The sequence below is a fragment of the Pogona vitticeps genome, chromosome 4, assembly GCF_051106095.1.
Source record: "Pogona vitticeps strain Pit_001003342236 chromosome 4, PviZW2.1, whole genome shotgun sequence".
Lineage (NCBI taxonomy): Eukaryota > Metazoa > Chordata > Lepidosauria > Squamata > Agamidae > Pogona > Pogona vitticeps.
In genome coordinates, this window is record NC_135786.1 from 212,944,935 (window position 1) to 212,967,381 (window position 22,447).

The 22,447-nt window shown below is 42.7% G+C and overlaps 1 protein-coding gene across 6 annotated transcripts in view; it reads left to right on the top strand.

The window, feature by feature from the left end:
- The first annotated feature begins 4,665 nt into the window (after positions 1-4,665).
- Positions 4,666-22,447, top strand: part of PLEKHF2 (pleckstrin homology and FYVE domain containing 2) — a 28,490-nt gene continuing 10,708 nt past the window's right edge. The window contains exons 1-2 of one of the 6 annotated variants that reach the window (XM_072999147.2): positions 5,633-5,916; positions 10,418-10,619. The gene's annotated coding sequence lies outside the window, so the exon portion shown is untranslated. Of the gene's footprint in view, positions 4,804-4,897; positions 4,918-5,632; positions 5,917-5,963; positions 6,103-10,417; positions 10,620-22,447 lie in introns of those variants that run through there. The other 5 variants (XM_072999146.2, XM_072999148.2, XM_072999149.2 and 2 more) reach the window with 5 other exon arrangements.

The following is a 22,447-nucleotide window of genomic DNA, read 5'->3' on the forward strand; positions in this document are numbered from 1 at the left end:
CATTGGAATTGTATTTTTATCAATCAAACTTTTATTAACAAAGTTAGTGAGAGAATCAACGATAACTTCAGTGGATCCAATGGAACCGGCCTCTAACAGAAATTCCTTCCAAGATAGTGAGAGTCCATAATTCAATTTCTTGTCCCTTAATGCAGGAAGGCTCCAAACTTCTCTTTGTTGGTCAGTTTTCTCAAGGGGCCGCTCCTCACCACACAGATGGTCCCACAACAGGGGTAATGGGCCCAATCTCCCTCTTGAGTTGTTGGAGTTGGTGGAATTGGTTCTGGACAGAACACCTTCCTCTAAGGACCTTTTCCCCACGAATACACATAAACAGTCCATTCTAAGGGGTCAAGCTCTCCCAACTGCACCTCTATACCATGTCCTCCTCGCCCTCACCCGAACACGCCACCTCTCTCCCTCTTCACTTCCTCTCTTCCAGGCACATTAAACATACAGTATATGGTTCCTCTTCCTCCTCTTTCTTCTCTTGTTCTGGACTAACCCACTCTTCTGATCCCCAGCTTCTCATCACCTTCTTTTCCTCCTCCTTTGTCATCAAAAATCTATTTTTTCTTTTTCTTTTCCTGCCCCTTTTCTCTCTCTCCCTCTAGCTCCTCCTCCTCCTCCATCATTAGATCTTCCCTCTCCCTGGTCACAGTGGGCATAATACGGTCGCCTCCTCCTGCCTCAGACGTATAACTGTTACCTCAGTCTTCACTTCACAATGGAACAGAAGTGTCTATGTATCAAGTATGAGGAAAACACAAAAAGAAGATGCAATTCTGTATAGGAACTCCAATAAGGTGTGAAGGAATAGATTGCATATGAATGAATGGGGATATGGACTTAAAGTCAGTCCTACTTAGGTCCAACAATATATAAAGGTTAAGTAGGATGTATTTGCGAAGGCTTTCACGGCCAGGATCTAATGGTTGCTGTGGGTTTTTCGGGCTCTTTGGCTGTGTTCTGAAGGTTGTTCTTCCTAATGTTTCGCCAGTCTCTGTGGCCGGCATCTTCAGAGGACAGGAGTAGCACAAAAGACCAGCTAATGACACCCATCAATCACAGTGACAGATAATCTCTCCTCCATATCACAACAATACACCCACAACGACACACTAATCACCCATCTCCTGAATAGGACAAAAGCCTATCTCACAGCCATAAATACTCCACTCCCAAGCAAACGACACCAGAGCACAGAGTGCTGTCCTCTGAAGATACTGGCCACAGAGACTGGCAAAATGTTAGGATGAACAACCTTCAGAACACAGCCAAAGAGCCCGAAAAACCCACAACAACCATTAAGTAGGATGGGTTAGGAGATTGTTGGCAACTGAAAAAGGGATAGAAAGCATTATAGTTTTGGTATTTTTCTTGAGTTTCAAAAGGAACTCTCAGTCATAATCTCTATAAGATTTTATAATTAAAGCTGAACTGTTCTTATAAATCTGTTTTGCAGGTGATGAAATTTGGTAGTCTGTTGTTCCAGTCGTATGAGAGTTGAGTGTGATTTGAGGTTAGAGGCACAGTGTCTGCATATGGTTTGCAACTGTGGTTATGAAGTGAATGATGTGTGTTTGTGACTGCCACTGGACTAATCTGAACACTGCAAATTTAGAAGACTTGAAACACAATGCAGAATTATATCCTCCTTGTGATTATTTGTCAGCTGTCCATTCCCTCTTCTGTGATTCCACTTCCTTAGTCTCTTCAGTTAGCCTTCTGTAATTATCCACTCTGTGGGTCACTTTCTGGGTCCCTCTCTTTAATATTTTCTGTCCCAAATAAATTTTGCATTTCTATAAAACCTGGTATTCACCCAAGCTGACAGAGACTTCCCTCCTTTGCCTAGATTCTGTTTTGGGTAGAGAAATTAGAAATATTTCATACTAGAGAACACTGTCAGTCACAATAAGCTCAAACTCTGGCTGATCAGGATGAGGCTCTATTCAGTGGGTCCAATGGAACAATGGCTGAAATCCAGCAGTAAATTGCAACTAGAGTAGACCCACTGAATCAATAGAACTTACAGAGGAGCCCTTGCCAAATTCCCCTGATTTAATGAGTTTACTCTAGTTGCAATGTACTATTGGATTTCAGCTATTGTTTGAGGAAGTAATTAGTCATTAATTGTTGAGGGTATCTCATTGATACTAGTTATTTTATATCTTATTTTTGTGCATTTGTATTAATTTTTTATAGTTTTTTAAAATTTAAAAACACTTGAAATATGTAACCAAATGACCTCCAGAAAGCATTTTAGGCAAACACATTGCAAAGAGGTGATTTAGTGTACTTATTACACCAAAAAAGTAATGCTGTCACCAGTTGCAGTATCACTGTGACTTTGATATCCCCCAAAGTAACATGCTACATATACAGTATATTGTTATTCGTACTGTTGCATCAAAACTCTGAGCATGTTACCTGATCCTTTCTGCTACAAGTTAGAAGGACTTAACAAACTATGGTCTGTTTTATTTATTGTGATGTCTGATTCTAGCACTATGATAAGCCAGAGAAATAAACCAAGAACTATGTAAGAAGGCACTTGCATGTTGCCTTATCTGCAAATGACAGGTAGCAACAAAAAAAGCTAGAAACAAAGAATTGACTGAATTGGGGATATGATGCTAGGGGGGCATTTTAAAATGTCCTCTGTGCCATTTCCTCAACGTAATGCCCCCAGCCAGTGGCTATTACCTATGAAAGGGAAACAACAGGTACAGTAATTGGACATGCCCTTATTACCTCCACAACTTACAGTATTTGGAGCAACTCCAGAGGGAAGAAGGGCTAATTACCCCAGCACCATGGTTGTGATATAAATCCCATTTTTCTGTAACTGGCGATTGCCTGGCTAAGAGAAGATTTTCGCATATGTAGCAATGGCCAATGATTTACACTTGGATTAAGAGAATCGCATAAATTTTGACAGCAAATTTGCAATCAAAAACAAGGTGCTGATTCTGTTCCCAGATGCACGCACAATTCGCTGCCAATTTCACTTCAGTTTGACTTGCATCACCAGCGCTATTCACGATTCTGGCCTATACATTCCTCATCTCTTATTTGGTTTCTCACAACCAATGTAATATCAACAGGATATGCTGGTAACATATGACTACTTGGGGTTGGGTGGACTGCAGCACATGTGTTTTGTGATTTTGGGACATCTGCTTTCTGCTGCTCTCAATAGCTTACGTTTCTTTCGACTTGGCTTGATCCACACATTCAAGTTAGATTTACACCCCTATCTCTATTTCACTGGGTCTTTTTATTTTAGGGGCAATGTCATGTGTTGTCATTGCATATCCTCTTGTGACATTTATTCAGAAGTAAATATGACTATATTCAATGGGCACCTCACAGGTGCAAGCTTAGTCTTACAGTGGTGCCTCGCTTAACGATTACCTTGTTAAATGACGAATCCACTTGATGATTAGGTTTTTGCCATCGCTTTTGCAATCGCAAAACGATGTTTCAATTGGAAAAAACGCTTTACGATAATCGGTTCCCTGCTTCGGGAACCAATTTTTCGCTTTACGACAATCAGAAAACAGCTGATCGTTGGGTTTCAAAATGGCCACCCGCTGTGCAAAATGGCTCCCTGCTGTGTTAGGGATGGATTCTTCGCTTTACAGGCACCCGAAAATGGCTGCCCTATGGAGGATCTTTGCTGGACGAGCAGGTATTTCGCCTATTGGAACACACTGAACAGTTTTCAATGCATTTCAATGGGCTTTTTTATTTCGCTCTACAGCGATTTCACTGGAACGGATTAACGTTGTCAAGCGAAGCACCACTGTACTTTTGGTAGGGCAGTTAATACATTTTAAAAAGTTATATCTATTTTTCTGGCAAACATTACCTTTACATAACTATGTAGGTTTTTTGTGTGACTCCTCTTTGGTTGGAATATTTTTGTATTTTCCCAAAGTGTAGAATAGTTTATATTTTATTTTCAGTGAATGCTATTTATTATTCTTTAATTATGTTTTGACTATTTTTGTTTTGCATATTGCCTTCGGCATGTCCATTTTGAGGGAGGAATCCTTGCAACAAAGTTAAAGATTAAGGAAGGGTAGAAAGCCACATAATTTTTAATCCACAACAAGATGCCTGATAACAATCTATTATGTGAAAGGGAAAAAAAAGTGAAATGCATTCTTATTGCCATAGTGCTGGCCTATATATGCGCCTTAGTTTGTTTTGATATTCTCCATTCTTTGTCTCTGTCTCTGCATTCAAGACAAGCATCTCTGGCTCTGCAGCCAGATACCTAAACCACTGAGCTTTATCTGCTCTTTGTAACTATGAAAGGGTCTCTGTTGAGAACTTCCAGAAGCCTGTTCATATTGATGTCCAGAAATAGAGGCAGTTAATAAAATAATCTAAACACCAGTAATTAAGATTATACTTCAGATAAACTTGAGTGTTAAAAATCACATTACCGAACCTTGCAAATACCAAGCTGGATACATCAACCAAGTCCTTCTAAACAGATTTTGCAGCCTTCCTGAAAGTCAGGAGTAGGGATGGGCATGAACTCTTGGTTTGGGCCAGTTCATCTGTCAGTCCAACAGGTGTTCTGAGCCCCATCTCATAGGCAACAGCAGCAGCAGCTGGAGGAAGTGAGGCAGGGAAGCTGGGGTGTTGCTTCTGACTGGTCGCCCACAGGAAACAGGACTCAGAACTGGGGAACACCTGTTGGACTGACAGCTGAACTGGTGGTTCATGCCCATTTCTAGTCAGGAGCCACTCAAACACATCTAGATTACTAGTGTGTCTGCAGATGTGAGTGACCTTTACGTAGAAATGAGGAAGCTGATGTAACCACTATGAAATATTGCTTCAAAGGGGTGGGACTAAGAGAAGGGCTGTAAGAGGTTTGAATCTCAGAAAGAATGGGTAAGCTGAAGTGGGGGGTGCTGTTGCCTGTCAGACCAGCTTGGTTTAGGTATAATTTTTGTTCATGTTGCAGGGGTGAATCTACATAGTGAATTAATGAATTGCATACAATTGTACTGATATTTTATTTTGGGTTTTGAAGATCCTCCTGTGTTAACAGCTATCCAATACAGTTGAGGAAGATATCTTGAATTTTTGTCTGACTCTGAAATCAAAAGGAAACTTGGACTTTGGAAATTCTACATACCACGTCTGTATTGATACCACTGCCGAGGTCTTGTGTGCATTAATTGTAGCATTCTGTTATTATTGTTCAGGTTGTCTATTATATGAATACAAATAAGAGCCTTATTTTGTGAAACTGTGTTTGCAAGATTCATCAATAGTAACCAAACAGCCCTATAGAACTTTAAAGTGTTACAGTGACACCAACTTCTCTCAGCAGTGACAGAAAATAGTAACGATAGTACAGTATAACAGAGAGAAGTTTGGAATAAGTCGTCATAAAGCTCGGGACTCAAAGTTGCCCAAGAGCTGTAGCCTCAGAGAACACCAACAGGCCAGCGCCAAAGTTCCCTTTGGAGCCACATGAGGCCAACTTTGAGTAGTACAGTATCCATGTTTCTCTCATGCAGGACAGCCACTGAAAGCGGGGCAGGAAAACGCGCCTTTCCCCAGCTCTCGCCTGAGCCACCCCACAGAGTTTTGGCGACCGCCTCCGCCAAGATGGCGCCGGCTCCGGCTCCTCCTCTTGGTTCTCTCTTGGGAAATCGAGTGGGGCGGGAAGCTGTCGCCGGGGCTGGCCCTCCTCGCGGGTGGGGAGACTGTGAGGGCCGGCAGGCGGGCGGGGCAGCGGTACTGGCAGCGGCGGTGGAGGAAGCCCAAGGAGTAAGCGCAAACAAGGCAGGGACCGAGAGACGGAGCCCGGGACGGCACGCTTCGGCTTGTGACCAAGCAGAGCGCTCGGGCTGAGGCGCGGAAGGGGTCGGAGCGCAACGGGTAAGTCAGCCCAGCCCGAACTGGGAGGCTGAGCAAGCCTGGCGGGGAAGCCGGCCTGAGGGTCGGCGGAGGCGGCGCGAGGGAAACTTTCCCTCGATCCCTGGTGAATTCGCGGCCATGTTGGGATCCCGTCGGTTGAGGGAAGCTCCCGGGTGGAACGGGAACGGCTTCGCCCCGCGTTGCTGGGTGGGTTGTTTACGGGAAAGTGGAGAAAGAGAACCGAGAAGGTGGCTTTTCCTGGCCCTTGCTTTCGGGGCCCATCATCAGCGGAGGTCGCCCTTCTCCTTTTCTCTCTAGCTTGTTTCTGTAGGGAAGTGAAAGGCGCCTTCGGGGCTGTCGGTTGAACTCGGCGTGAGGGCGGTTAGCGCTCCGACGATGTTTCCATGTTGTCGGTCACGATTGCCTTTAATGACAGCGTGTCCACACGGCGGCACTCCGCTTGGCATTCGGTGTGGGCTTCTGGGGTGAGCAGGGGACTTGCGCGGCCCCTTCGTGTAATGACCGTGGAAGTTCTTTTTACCTCTCAGCTATATTTTCCTCACACTCTTTCTGAGTGTACAGAGGTTCTCACCGGATTAAGTTGGACAGTGTTGCTTGGGGACACAAGAGGAGCAGACGGATGTGTTTTTTCCACAACTTAAGGAAGGGGTGTGTGTTTAAAACGACCTTTCCCCCCAACTTTTTATGTGTGTGCCGTTTTGACTCTTGGGGCCAGGAAACTGCGCGTCTGAATCGCGCTCGCTGCCTAGACCCAAACCGAAGCGCTTTCCTCAGTTCTTCGCCCAAGTAAAGAGTCGTCCTGCTCAGTTTTTTTCTGAGTCCTGCTCAGTCCCCTTCCCCGTCCCGCTATTTTTTTTTCCTTTTCTAATTCTTCCATCAGAATTACAAAAAAACAAACCCAAAATCTTGAGCCTAATTATGGGTGGTGGTGGTGGTGGAAAGAAGGAAAAGTATGGGTCTATGTTTTGGTTCTCTCTCTCTCTCACTCTGTCTCTCTCGCTCTCTCCTTAAAGTACTCATGTATCGCGTTTGGCTCCTTGCTGAGAGAGTTTTTGTGCTGGTGTGCGGTTGTTTTGCATCAGGAGGCAGGGAGCTTCCTGTGCCTGTCAACAGGGCAAGTGGAGGCCAATCTGAAGGGAAAAAACTTAGAAAGTCTGTGGTCGTCATAGGATACAAATGCAGGAGTAGGCAATACCTTTATCACACCACTAAAAATCAAACATTCAGTGAGCTTTTGGCAGACAAGTCTAATTCCTTCCACTGATGTCTTGTGGTGAGTGCAAAAAATTCTACAGTATATGAAAGTCCCAAAATCTCATAGTACATGTTTGTGCCAAGACTTGCTTCTTAGAGGTGAGTTAGAAAAAACAAAACAAAACCACAGGCTGCATTAGAGGTGTGGTTTCCAAACTTAACCCTAGGTAGCTGTTGGTGGGATATCACCCCGCCAACTCCTTAAAGAATCGCCAGGTAACATATGGGGGAAGCAGATGTTGGGACATTCATTTATAATTTTCTGTACTCTCCACAACACATTGGTGCATGGCCTGAGGAAGTGGACTTGACCCATGAAAGTTTGCTGATTGTTTTTTTTAAGCAGTCTAAGATAGATACTGCCTAGTCCTACATTTGTAGTTTGAAGTTCTGTGTTGACTTTCTTGGACCTGGCTGGGGTGCTGTTGAGTTCCTGGATTTTTTTTTTTAAATAAGGTGTTGCCTGCTTTAGATATCTTAGAGAGGGTGCCACTGTAGCAATTTATTTTGTTCCTTTTCATGAAATAAGAAGAGCTGTTTCTTTTTACTTCTTAAATCTCTGTGTCTGGAGTTTCCTTTACAGTACTTATTTATTTTGGAAAGTAATAATGGCCTTCCCCCTCCCCTGCAGAAGCATTGTGTAAGATAGCTATTGAAAATACCAAAATGCAACATATTAAAAACAAAACAACATAACCATGTACATAATTACACTGAAGAAGAACCATACTAAAAGCACAGATAAATGGCACAGACTTTGGATGGTTTCTGAAAGTTAGAAGCTTCTTTCCTGAGAACTTATAAAAAGTGACACAAGCTTGTTAGTAACTTGTTACATTTCGTAGTGGTTGTCCTAATCATCTTATTTTATTGTTTTAACTTGATCAGTAAGTTACTTTACATCCTTATAGATGGTCCTTTATTTTTATTTGAATACGTATTTGTAATTTGTTATTCATTCTTATTTTTCTTTATCTTACTATATATGTTCTGTAGCTATAAAAACAAACTTCTCCAAACCTGAGAGAAAACAAGAAACTCTAAAGCTATAGAGAAGTACTAAAAGATGGGACATTGGAAAACAAAGATGAATTAGTAGCGCAGGAATTTGATATGGACTGGTGGTCACATTCTCAATTAATTTCAAGTTATGGCAAAGATAAGCAACAAGGTTTTTATGTGGAGAATACTCCCTTTGATAGAATCTTCCTAGATACCAAAGATAAGCATATTAAAGTCTTATGTAATTTTTATTAGATTTTGATACCCAGTAGGTAGTGATTAAGGAATGCATGATAAGGTGGACACAGAATATTGGGTATAATATAAGCTTGGATCAGTGGGAACAAATATAGAAAAACAATATAAAACTAAGTCAGTAGCATTTAGAGAAAATATCTTAAAATGTTTTATAGATGGTATATATAACTCCCACAAGACTAGCCAAAGTGGATGTAAAAGTTCCAAACCTTTGTTGGAGATGTAATTAAAAAGAAGGTTCTTTTTACCATATGTGGTGGACATGCAGGAAAGCCCAAAATGTTGGGAAAGGTTTGAAAGGCTTTTGCAAGAGGTTCTAGAGATTCCAAACACTGGGATTCTTCCCTTTAAACATAATCCCAGAATCAATAGAACCAATGAAAAAACAGGGTATCTCTCCCCCACACCCTACTCTAAACTGGGAAATTTTTATTGCCACATTTTTAATTGCATCCAGCAAAACTTTTCAAAGTGAGACCTCAGACATGCCATTTTAAAAATAATATTTACAGTGTTGCGCAAGGAGTCCAGGAAGGGGTTCTAAAAGTCTGCTGAGAACTGAGAGAGTTTTTAAAGGACTTTTAACAATAGAACTGAGAAAACAGTCAATTTGTTCTAGCCGGCATCAAATATTTGGGTACCTTCTGCCAACCATTTCCAAATGTGACTATACTAAATTGCAAAGAGGTGCATTTTTAATTGCAGTCCATTTCTAATTTAAATTCATGCATTAAAGATAAATTTTAATACCCTGTTTCCCTGAAAATAAGCCCTAGTATGATTTTTCAGGATGCTTGTAATATAAGATCTACCCCAAAAATAAGCCCTAATTAAGTGAAACCCTGCCTTCCACCATTGTGCAGCAATCAGAAGAAGATGACATAACTGTATTTGAATAAATGTAGATTGTTGTACATAAAAAAATCCCCTGAAAATGAGCCCTAATGCATTTTTGGAGCAAAAATTAATATAAGACCCTGTCTTATTTTCGGGGGAAACACGGTAGTGTGCATTTTCATTTTATGTGACGCACAAGATGTGCCAGAAGGATCATGGTCACAGAGTTCATATTTTTAAATGGATAGAAATAAATTGTAGTCTTCTAAATACTGTTTGTGTATGTAAGAGAAATTGCTACAGTCCAGTTACTGATCCAATTAGTAGCAAGATAAGCTACTGTGTGCCTACTTGAAACCACAGATAAAATTTCCCCCCTCTGTTTACTGGTAATTTCAGAAGCTTTAGTGCACTAGACATACCACATTAAATTTATTTGATTGCTATGCTTAAAGCATAGTTGTCACATAGATATGTAATTTTGCTGCATGTTATTAAATACCATCTAAAATATCAAACCTGATTGCCTCCGTTTCTTCATACATAATAAATAACCTGTTTTGTTGTTGTTTTAAGGTAAGAGATTTGCTGCATCAAACATCCATTAGTTTACAGTAGTTCTGCAATCAACAGTGACAAGCCACTTATTTCTAGAAATAGGCTAAATTTTTTTTTTATTTATCAACTGTCTGCTGAAGTGTACATTTCAGAAATTGTGCATGTACACATTACCATAAGCATTTTAAACTTATTTATCCCTGAATAATTTTTCAATGTATTTTAAATATAGTCTTAAAATCTCCTTCCTGTAATCTGTAAATTTGATACTCATTTTAATGTTAACAAGTACATTGCAGATTTAAAACATGAGCATGACATTGTTTGGTTTAATCTGGAGGTGTTTTGAGCTGTTTGGAGATTTGTGAAGCCATTGTAAGTTAAGGTAATGGTTCCCCTTGACATTTAGTCCAGTCGTGTCCGACTCTACGGCTCGGTACTCATTCTTGTCTCCAAGGTGTACAACCAGCGTTTGTCCGGAGACAGTTTCCGTGGTCAAATGGCCAGCGTGACTAGACACGGGACGCTGTTACCTTCCCACCGTGGTGGTACCTATTTATCTACTCGTGTTTCTATGCTTTCAAACTTCTAGGTTGGCGGGAGCTGGGACTAGCAACAGGAGCTCACTCTGTCACGAGGATTCAATCTTACGACTGCTGGTCTTCTGACATTGCAGCACACAGGCTTATGTGGTTTAACCTGCAGCGCCACCACGTCCATGTACGTTAAAGAACCTTCCAAATGTGTGCACCTCTGATGATTAGGAATCCAGTGTAAGGTGGTGTCCAAGGAAGGTAATTGTGTCATTATACGAAAAGGGAGGAAGTGTGACATCATATCTCCTAGTAGGCTAATAAGTATCATGAAATGCCACATCATTTACATACAGTAGGTTTAGTATGCTGAGGGGTAGGGTTATGTGTGAGAACCTTGCTAGTTGATTCAAGCAGATTGTGTTTGAGAAAGCTGAGGCTGAATTTAAAAGTAAGAACAGAAAGAACATCTGTCTCCATGGTTTAGTATATTTTCTTTAAACAGTAGGATAGTCAGGGCCCTCTGCTGCATTTATATTTTTACAGCAGTTTCTCAAACATGGATCAGCCCTCACCCTTAACTTGCTGTAAGTTTTACATTCATCTAACCCATCCCCAGTAATGCTGTGCAGGAGAACATATGGCAGGCTTTGTGTGCATTTACATAAATACAACCCAGAATAGATCTGCATGCTAGAACATTAATATAGAATGTGTATTAGAATATGCACAGGACATCTTTGATCCTTTCCTAAAATTAAGAGGCAACCCTCGTTAGCATCATGTACTTATTATTTTAGTGAAGAATTAAAATGTTATCCTAATCAGGTGTATTTTACAGGAGTTGTTTTGACTCTTGTTTGGAAATTGTTGCACCTCTTTAATTCCATATCTTGACCATCACTGACAGATGCACTTTGGGCTTAATTGAAACTCATCTTGCAAAATATAAAGTTTGGCAATATGATCAAGTCTATGTCTGAGAATCTGGGTTTTTATAATCAAGATGGAGACAGATGTGTAACATAGTGTGCACGGGGAAGTTTGAATACATATTGCCAGTATTTCTAAAATGTCTGCTGTTGACTTTATTTCAACAAAACAAAGAGGATAACGAAACAAGTTAAGACTCTTATTCTGATGTGTTAGGAAGATTGTTTTGAAATGGCCTGATTCTGAAAGATTGTCATTAGAAAGCAAGACTAGTGCAGCTATATTGGTGCTATGTTAATTGTATGCTTCATTAATATAACTTCATTCATTTAAAAAAATCATGCCCCGGTTCCATGTGGGAGCTTTCTTTCTCAACAGAAAGCTGGGTGGAGCTAGGCCCAGCTAAGCCTCAAAGCCTTCCATTTGAGATCTTTCTCCCAGGTGACTACATTAATGTGTTTGTCTGTCAGGATTCCCAAAACGGAGAATTTTGGGATTTGTCATCCATCCATCCATCCATCCATCCATCCGTCTATGAATAAATAAATAAATAAACAAATACCTCATCCCTTGAGTAGATTCAGATTACAACTTCAAGGTTTTCAGTCAAATACTTTTGAAAGTACCATTTCAGCTGGATAGTTAAGGAAATGTTGATATGGAAACCTTAAAGAAGGTGCTCTACTGTTTAGTAGGATCATTTGGTTGAACAGAGATTGAGAATTCAGTTCCCTACTGTGTCTCCTTAAGAGGAGATGGACTTGATGATGCATAGGGTTCCTTTCAGCTCTGCAGTTCTAAGATGATGATTCAAACTTAACAGTGTAGGATTTGGATAAAATGTGAGCATACTAAACTGGGTTCTTATGGTTAAATATTTGGAATTCCCTGTGTTACAAAAAATGAAGTTCAATAAACCTATTCAACTTTTCTTTTGATTTCTCTGGAGAGTTTCCTTTGAGCAGGCATGGAAATGTGTTGTTGAATTCTAGTTCTTATCAGCCCTAGCCAGCAGAGTCATGGTGAAAAATGTTAGAAATCATAGTCCAGTAACATCTGCAGAGGTCCCCAACCCTTGGTCCATGGCCTGAGCTGGACAGCGAAGACATACCTCCCACGCGCACTGCACACACTCCCCCCGCACAGCCAGCGCCCACGCGACTGCTCCCCTACCCTTTTGCCAATGTGCGCAAGTGCCTGCGCAAGTGCCATGCAGCCGTTTGTGCATGTGCATGAGAGCATGCATGCATGCACAAGCACCCTCCCGCTCTTTCACGCATGTGCATGAGAGCGTGTGCCTGTGCGAGAGAGTGTGTACTCCTTTGTGTATGAGTGCGAGGAGGTGCCCCGCTTTCCCCAGTTGGTCCACGGGTTAAAATGTTTGGGGACCCCTGATCTAGGGGGTACGTATTTACCATCTCAGTCCCAGAGAATGCTTGAATTACCTTTTATTTATTTTCATGGTTTATGTGCAATCCTAGGGCAACTTGAATAATTAAAAAGTAGAATAAAGCAAGTTAAAGCACAAGATATCAAATTTGTTATTTCATTTTTACATCCAAATCTTTGCTGTTTATGTAATACCAGTTTGTTTTCAGAATTTGTGCTGCTGGTGGTGATGCTTTGACATCCAATTTCTACTTATATGAAGTCTGATTAAAACACATTTGGATAGACGTACTATGCTAACATTGTTTCATATACTGGCCTGAAATGAATAGAGTATATAGCTGTATGTAGGATCCTTACTTAAAGGTAATGTTTTTAGCTGAATGGATCAAGAGCCCTTGTATGAAGTGTTGCTTTAAGAGGGTAACTGACATCTTGAAAAGCCTGATTGATCAATGTCTTTGTAGTTTACAGTTTTAGAGTTGCAGTTCCTATATTTAATGAGAATTTCTGAGTTATCCTCTAGCAAAATATTGGTGATTGCAGAGTGTTTGTTTTCCTTTTCAGGAATTTTTATATTTTTGCTGATTTTTTTATAGGGAAATGTGAATTGTTATGTTATCTTTCTTGACTTTCCTGCTTGTTTCTGATCAGTGAAAAATAAAGTAACAATAGTTATTTGCCTCTTCCCTTCTTTTGTGCAGACGTGACTCTTCTGCCTTTTTAGTTGGTTTTATAAGGCATTACTTTAGTAGTGATGGGCTTTCTGTTCAGAACTGATTACATTTCCCAACCTTTTGTTCTTGTAACCTTATATCCTGCCATACTGCTATAAAGGCCTGATTCATTTGTAATTATGTAGACTTGGATAGGCCTGTTGGGATAAGGATTCCTGTCAGCAGTAGCAAGCTTTATTTTATGGGGCTACCTTGTTTCTTCAGATAAGCGTAGAGCTACATTAATTCAGTCCCTTTTGTAAATTGTCAAGTTGCATTATGAGGTATTTTACTTGGCAGTAATGAAGCTACAAGCATAGAGCAAGTGCTCTGAGAGAATGAGGTTACTGATTTACTCTGATGCCTGTTTTCTTTCTTTCTTTCTTTCTTTCTTTCTTTCTTTCTTTCTTTCTTTCTTTCTTTCTTTCTTTCTTGGTTGGTTGGTTGGTTGGTTGGTTGGTTGGTTGGTTGGTTGGTTGGTTGGTTGGTTGGTTGGTTGGTTGGTTGGTTGGTTGGTTGGTTGGTTGGTTGGTTGGTTGGTTGGTTGAGGAGCAGAATGACAATGATTTTTGTTTTGCCTAAGTGCATGAGAACAGTATAATCACATTTATATGAAATATACTTAGAATTTCATTGTTTTAAAAGTGGACTAGTGAGACGTCTTATCCAGTTTTAGAACAAAGTGTAGTACACCAACTGGAAAATAAGTTGCTCCATGGACTGATTTCCTTTGTGGCCAACTTGTTGGTTATTCCTCTACCTCACAAACAGTATTTACCCTTTTTTCAAGATGTACCCATGTTAGTCTGTTTTAGTATATCCCCCACCCCATCCCCCATTGTGGCACCTTGAAGATCAGCAAATTTATTTTAGCATGAGCTTTCATGGATTATCTATTTCTAGATAATAATCTGTTTCTTTAGAACCATAAAGTATGTATAAATAAGGTGGTTTTCAAAACAGTTTTGTGTGCATAGTCTAAAAATAATAAATATCAGAATTTTTTCAGTTGTAAACATTTAACATTAACTAATGAACACTTTGAAAGTTCATTACCCTTGTTAATACAGTTGTCATTCCTGCATCCCATTTTACTTTGATCTCTCTTTCACAATAAAAAGATTACACAATCTTTGCTTAAAATATAATTATGTAAAAAGACTTTTTAAAAAAGTCTTGCACCATGCAATAAATAGCTATGTCAGATGAGAATCATGAGCTTCTTTTAAACACAGGAATATTTGTCATGTCATAGTGTATTCATTGCAAATCACATTGTGATGCCAAGAAGATGAAATGCTTGAAGTACAATGGTCAAACTGTGTTTGATTATTACAAGATAATTAATAGAAATTGTTCAAGAAACTCAGGTAAACCATACAGACTAGTCTTGCAGAAGAGAATATGATAAGTTAATTAGTTCTATGATCTCCTCTACTCTTGTTGTCTTGTTTGAATTAACTTGCTTGTTCTGTGTATGCAAGCTCCCTAAGGCTCGCTTTTGCCCTGGGAAGCCTTTGGGAAGTATCACGATGAGGGAAGGGGAGCCTTTCAGAAATCATTGTTGGAAGGAGGAAAGGATAAGAAGCTTTCAGTTTGTTTAAATTAATTATTTCCAGCACTGGATCTGTTTTACACTGGCCTAACTTCATGCACAAGTATTTTGTCCAATGAAACTGTTTTAACTAACATTCCTGAGCTTCTCAATTTGAAATAAGCCCCAGATTTGGTGTGATATGGACACAAGTTGTCATCAATCTATTTAAGTAATAAAACAGGAGATGTCTCTTCTTGTGCAGGTAATTTTTGTTTCAGGGTCTAAAAGTTTTTGGGTATAGCTTTTGACAGGGGAGCACATTTTATTGAACTTAGGAGCTCTTACATTACTCTAGGCCAGGGTCAGAAGAACATAGTCCTATAGAAGATGCTGTTGGACTGCAAATTCTGTCAGCCTCTGCCAGCCAAATTAATGGAAAGCAGTGATGAGAGTTCTAGGTTGCTAATATCTGGAGAGAACACATAGCTCATCACCAATCTAACTACTGTATGTTTTTTAGAAATTGTATGGAATATTATGTAAGATAGGCTTGTGGGGGGTGTGCTTTTCTAAGACAATGCTGTATTAGAAAATAATTATATCCAAGTTAATTTCTCAACAGAATTCAAGATGGCCTCCAAACTGATATTTAAAGGGTGGTATTTAATACTGTAATACCATGCCTATTGTAGCAAACCTATCCTCACTTAAAAGATGCCCAGCCATAAATAACTGCTGACATTAATGGATGACCCAGCATATATACAGAAACAGATACAGGACCTGCTGCAGACCTATTTGCATTCCATTTTGTGGGAAACTACCCTAGATTGTATATTTGATGGATAAGTGCATAATTGACTGTAGGCTAGGCTGATTTTTCTGTGTATTTTTCTGTGTATAAAACTGCCCCATGTATAAGACCCCCCTTTTCTAACCCCAAATTAAGAAATCTTAACTTAGCTTTGAGTACAGTATTCAGTTTCTGGGCTCAGAATGCTCGGACATTACAAGTCCCTGTTGAATCTGAGCACTGCCTACAGGCTCCACCTCCAGCGAGGTGTGTTCCAGTTGGTTTGTACAGCATCAGCTGACATCAGTTGCATAAGGCCTGTAATTGAGTTAATCTAAGTCTCCTGACTGTAGGAAGCTAAGCCTCGTGATTGGAGGCAGCCTGTTTATAGAGGCAAGGTATAGGCCATTTTGTTCTCTCCTCAGCTTATTTCCGTGTATAAGACACCCCTCAATTTTTAGTCTAAAGATTTCAGACAAAAGTATTGTCTTATACACAGAAAAATACGGTATATAATGGAAAAATATCTTTAGGGAGTTTCTTCAACGTGGTTCTCCATGAATCCACACTAGTGGGTTAAGACAGCGCTTGCGCTGGCCTCTCGGAATATTCTAGAGCTGTAAAAGAAAAGTAACAATGTTTTAGGTTGCCCTGTATAGCGCACGCTCCGCCCGCCAACGGCTCAGTTCCATTTTTCCGCTTGTGAGAGTTGGAACCTCTCGGTTAGAGCTCCCTGTTTCACTCTTGAAACTTGCTATTTCGACTCGGATTGTTTCTCCTATTACTATTGATTGTCGTTGCCCTGACCTCGGACTGGCTTTTGACTCCTCTCCTGCCTCTGGCGATCGTTCTGGGACTTTTTTGTGGCCTAATTGGCCCTCTGGGCCTCCTGCTGAGGCGCCACGCGCCTGCCAGATTTCTTCAACTACCGCTAATCGATCTCCTGCTGAGGCGCCACACGCTCACCGGATTCGTTTACTTTGCCTATTCTCTGCTGAACTGTTTATCTCCGGTTAGTCTATGCCTCCTAAGGAAAAGCCATCTCCGAGGAGAGGACCTTTTCGACTCTGTACGGCTTGCTCCAGAAAACTTCCCTTCCAGAACGGGCATTCTCTCTGTTCTGTCTTGGAGAGTCGCACTCGGTGTCCCATTGTAGACACTGCAAGCAATTTACAAAAGTCACCCTCAAGGCTCGTCAGCAACGCCTGAGATACTCGTTGTGGAAACAGACTTTGTCTGCCTCCCAGCCTTCCCAAATGGAGGTAGCCCCTTCCACGTCTTCTGTGCGGTCGGAGATTAGAGTGGTCCTTTCTACCTCCTCGGACCTGACTGGAGACAAGCCTCCTAAGGACAAGCCTTCCAAACAGAGTTCGAAAGACAAGCCGAAAAAGAAGTCTTCTTCTAAGAAGGCACTTACCTCCGCTTCATCTGAGCCTTCCGTCCCATCGACATCGGACCATCTGAAAAAGAAAAAGACGTCGGTCAAATCTGCAGCGAAGTCTAGGGAACTTACCCTCGTGGTTCCCCGTATTTCTACTTCGCTCCCGTCGCCTATACTGGAGGACTCCTCTCGAGACCGTGAATCCACGTCGGATCTCGGTCCTTCCATTCCACGTCGACAGGAACCGCCTGTCGTCATCGAGAGGTCTCCGACGGCAAGTCAGATTAGCAAAGTGATCTCTGACTTGAACGATGCCCCTCGCAGCCCTATCTTAACAGGGCGGGGTTCTCGTTCCCGGTCTTCGACACCGGTGTCTCGGGCCACTAAGTCTCCTCCTTCCTCACCAAAGGGACCAGCGCCGCCCGTTGAGCCTTGCTTCCTGCCTCGACGCCCACTTTCCGAGGCGGAGGAAGAGCTTTCCTCCAAGAAGAACAAGCGGCATCGAAAGCGCAAACGCGCATCCGACGCCGACAAACGTAAAAAGCATCGTCGTCGGGACTACTCGTCATCGGACTCCGATGACAGCTTAGAACGGAGGAGGTCCCGTCACCGTCGTCGTCGTCGAGATTACTCTTCTGAGTCCTCCTCGACGTCGAGAGACAGGCGGCGGCGGAGAAAGAGGGCCCGTTACTCTTCTTCCACCTCGTCCTCCTTGCCGCGTCCGAAGAGACGTCGACATCGTAAGCGCCCCGTTACCGATAAGGACAAGCGCTCGTCGTCGACTGCTGATCGCCCTCACAAGTCTCCACCTCCGAGGCCGATCCCTCCCTCGACACCGGTGCCTCCTCCCCTACCTTCTGAGGTCCCTCCACCTCAGAAGCCAAGCAAACCTAAGGAGCCCCCTTCTCAACCTATTGTGCTCCAATCTTCTGATGATGACGGTGACCTACAGTCCCCACCTTCATCTGACCAGGAGGACGAGGATATTTCTGAGGCTTCCTTGGAGACCCCCCATCCAGGGGAACCTGTGGGGTCTGATGCGGCGGATATATATCCCTCGTCCCCCTCTGAAGATTTCTCCTCGTACCCGCAGATGGTCTCTAGAATGGCGGCTACTTTGAGGATGGAGGTTGAGAAATCTCCTTCTCGTGAGGACGATCTCATCTTTGGTGACATTCACAAGGAGCGATCCCGCCCAGTGAGTTTGTCCTATGTTTCTGAGCTTATGGACCTTATCACAGAATACTGGGAACACCCAGCTGATTCTCCATCCTTCTCCAGAAGGACTGAAAATATGTACCGTGTCCATGGTCCTAAAACCAACTTCCTTCTCAAGCATCCAGCACCTAACTCCCTTGTTGTGGAGTCCAGTGCCACACAACTTCCCACGAAGGGCCATCCTACCCCTACCAATAAGGAAGGCAAGGACTTGGAAGCCCTAGGCAGGAGGCTTTACTCAATGACGATCTTTGCTCTTAGGGCCCTCAATTACCTGGTTGCCATGGGGGCCTATCAGAAACAGTTGTGGGCAAGGGTGCTCCCAGCTCTTCAAGTGGCACCAGAGGACATTAGGCAAATGTGCCTTGACACTCATGCTGAGGCCCAAACAGTTTCTAAACACCAGAGACTGGCTTCTCGTCATGTTGCAGACGCCAATGCCAGGAATCTTGCATCCATCATCACTTTAAGGAGACATGCCTGGCTGCGTTCAGCCAATATTGTGGAGGACATCAAAGCGGGGATAAAGAATCTACCCTTTGATGCCTCCGGCCTCTTCAGTGAGAAGACGGACGAGAACCTAGAAAACTTGCATAAGAGCAAAAAGACAGTGAAGTCTTATGCTGTGCAACAGCAGCCTAGACCCTCCAAATTTCAATGGAGATCCAGATCACAGCAGCAGCCATTTCAGCAGGCTTTCACTTTGGCGTATCGCTCATTTAGGCCTCAACAACAACCCATGAGGTCTTCACAGGCTTCCTCTTCAGCCTCTAGTTTTAAACCCCAAACTACTAGACGGCAGTCCTTCAAACCTTCATCCCAGAAGTCCAAACAATACCTTTGACTTTCCAGTGAGCATCCGGACTGCCACTCATCACACACGTCTCTCTCCCTATCTTCACAACTGGTCCAAGATCACCCGAGACACCTGGGTCTTGAACATTATAAGCTCCGGCTACCGCCTGGAGTTTATAGAATTGCCTCCTCTAGGTTGGGTCAGGCATACCTCCTTCGATCCCACCCTGGAGGACGAGATTCTCACCCTGCTACAGAAACAAGCCATCCAGAAGGTACCTCTAACAGACATTCTGAACGGGTTTTACTCCCGGTACTTTACTGTACCAAAGAGGGGTGGAGGCCTCAGACCCATACTGGACCTGAGAAATTTGAACACCTACATCAAGCCCCGTTGGTTCAGGATGGTTACTCTGGAGGGGATCATTCATCTTCTGAAGAAGGGAGACTGGTTTGTAGTGGTGAACCTCAAGGATGCCTATTTTCATATTACGATCCACAAGGCTCACAGAAAATACCTTCGTCTCGTTTTCAAGGACAACATATACCAACTTGTGGCTCTACCATTCGGCCTTTCCACAGCTCCACGGACCTTCACCAAGTGTATGGCTCCAGTGGCAGCTTATCTGCGGTTAAAGGGAATCCAGATGCAGTGGTGCCTCGCATAACGATTTTAATTGGTTCAAAAAAAAAACGTTATGTGAAACATCGTTATGCGAAACACCATTTTCCATAGGAATGCATTGGAAACCGGTTAATCCGTTCCAATAGGCACGGATTGCTGTCCTTAAGCGAAAAAACCCATAGGAAACATCGTTAAACGATACAATGTTTCCTCCATTGGAATGTATTGTAGCTGACTCAATACATTTCAATGGCTTTGTGAAGTCAATTTTTGCAAAATTAAGTGTGTCATAAAAGGGTCAAAAATGGTTTTAAATGCTTGGATTAGCTTCTGCACCCTCTAAAACGGATGCAAAAGTTAATTTGGCTTTGATCTGACTTTTCGTTAATTAATGGTGAATTTTTTCCCCCCAACTTTTGACAGCTGTCAAAATCTGACAGCTCCATTATTTCCTATGGGGGAAGAAAAAAATCACAAAAAATTAATGAAGACACAGCAACTGTTCTAAATGCTTGTATTCGTTAGAGGACCCCCTAAGTCGTGTGCAAACCTGATTTGGCTTTGATCTGAACTTTCGTTAATTTATGGCGAATTGTTTTCTCCCCCATAGGAAAGCATGGAGCTGTCAGATTTTGACAGGTCCATTGGTTCCTATGGGCCGGAAAAAAAAATTAACCATAAATTAACGAAAAGTCAGATCAAAGCCAAATCAGGTTTGCACATGACTTAGGGGGTCCTCTAACGAATCCAAGCATTTAGAACCGTTTTTGACCCTTCTAAGACACCTTTTTAATTGAAAAAAGAAACATCGTTAAGTGAAGCAGGGGACCTAAAATCGCATTCATTATGCGAAGCATGGTCCCAAACTTCGCTAAGCGAAAATCGCCCATAGGAAACATCGTTATACGGTGCATATTATTTCCTAAAAAACATTGTTCTGCGAATTAATCGCTAAACGAGGCAATCGTTAAGCGAGGCACCACTGTATACCCGTATATCGACGATTGGCTGATTGTGTCAAAATCCAAACACCAAGCCTGCCAGGACACTCATCAGGTCTTGCATACCCTTCGGGCTCTGGGCCTATCCGTCAATCACGAGAAGTCTCATTTGGATCCTTCTCAAGTGATGGACTACATAGGGGCTCGGTTGGATGCTGTACAAGCTCGTATGTTCATACCTCCAGACCGCGTCAGAAAGATAAAAAGGGCTGTTCTGAAATTCAAGCCTCGACGGACAGTTACTGCGAAGCTGGCTCAACACCTGTTAGGCCTTACGGCCTCCACAACAGCTGTTTTATCCCATGCTCGTCTCAAAATGCGTTCCCTCCAGTCGTGGCTCCTGGCGTTGTTCGACCCTATGATGGACGGTCACCACAAGCGTCTCAGGGTCACTCCAGAGCTTATGGCTCAACTCCAATGGTGGACCTTTCCTCCACACCTGATGATTGGAAGACCTTTTCACCCATTACAACTTACCAGATAAGTAACGACGGATGCCAGCCCGACTGGCTGGGGTGCTCATTGTGGCGAGCATCAAGTGCATGCTCTGTGGTCACCACACGAGACATCTCTTCATATCAACCATCTAGAGATGCTGGCAGTTATCAAGGCGTTCAGGGCCTTCCTCCCACTCCTCAGAGGCGAAGCTGTCCAGGTAGTAACGGACAACACAACCACGATGTTTTACCTGAACAAGCAAGGAGGCACGAGATCGAAGTCACTCCTGTTTCTGACAGTGCACCTCTGGGAGTGGTGCTACCAGATGCACATATTTCCAGTTGCCGTGCACGTCTCCACATCGGACAATCAGCTGGCAGACGAGCTCAGTCGCCGTCCCTTTCAGTCCCACGAATGGCAGTTGGACCAGGAGGTGTTCACCACCCTTTGCAGCAGGTGGGGTCAGCCGGTAGTGGACATGTTCGCGACACAACACAACACGAAATGTCCTCTATATGCCTCTCGCGCCGGAAGAGGAGAGGGATCTCTCGGAGATGCCTTTATGATACCGTGGGACAGGGACCTTCTCTATCTCTACCTGCCTTTGCCACTCCTGCAGAGGGTAATCGTCCGAACACGACAGATGAAGGCGAATGCGGTGTTGATTGCTCCTTGCTGGCCACGTCAGCCGTGGTTTTCCATGCTACTTCAGTTGGCAGTGGACAAAATGACACTACCGTTACATCCCACTTTACTCACTCAGAGCAACGGGATGGTCCTCCATCCGGACCTCGAAACACTCCATTTGACAGCGTGGAGAATTTCCCCTCGTTAAGGGAAGTCATTGATAAAGCTCGTAAACCAGCTACAAAGTTGCTTTATCACTATAAGTAGAAGAACTTTCTAAAGTTTGCTAAGGAACGTGGATTGCAATCTTCGCCTGTTGCTCTCTCTACCCTCCTATTATATCTTCGACACCTTTTTGACCTCGGTTTGTCCAGATCCACCCTAAAGGTCTACACTTCAGCTATTGTGTCCTTCCAAGCCCCAGGCTCGGAGTCTTCGTGATGGTTTTCCCATCCCACTCTCAAGGCTTTTTTCAAGGGACTTTCCAACATTAGACCACCATCTAAGAAACCAGTGCCGCAGTGGTCTTTACAGACTGTCTTGCATTGTCTCACTAGGCATCCATTTGAACCTATGGCTTCCACTGATCTTAAGTTTTTATCCTTTAAAACTCTTTTTCTGGTAGCCATTACCTCG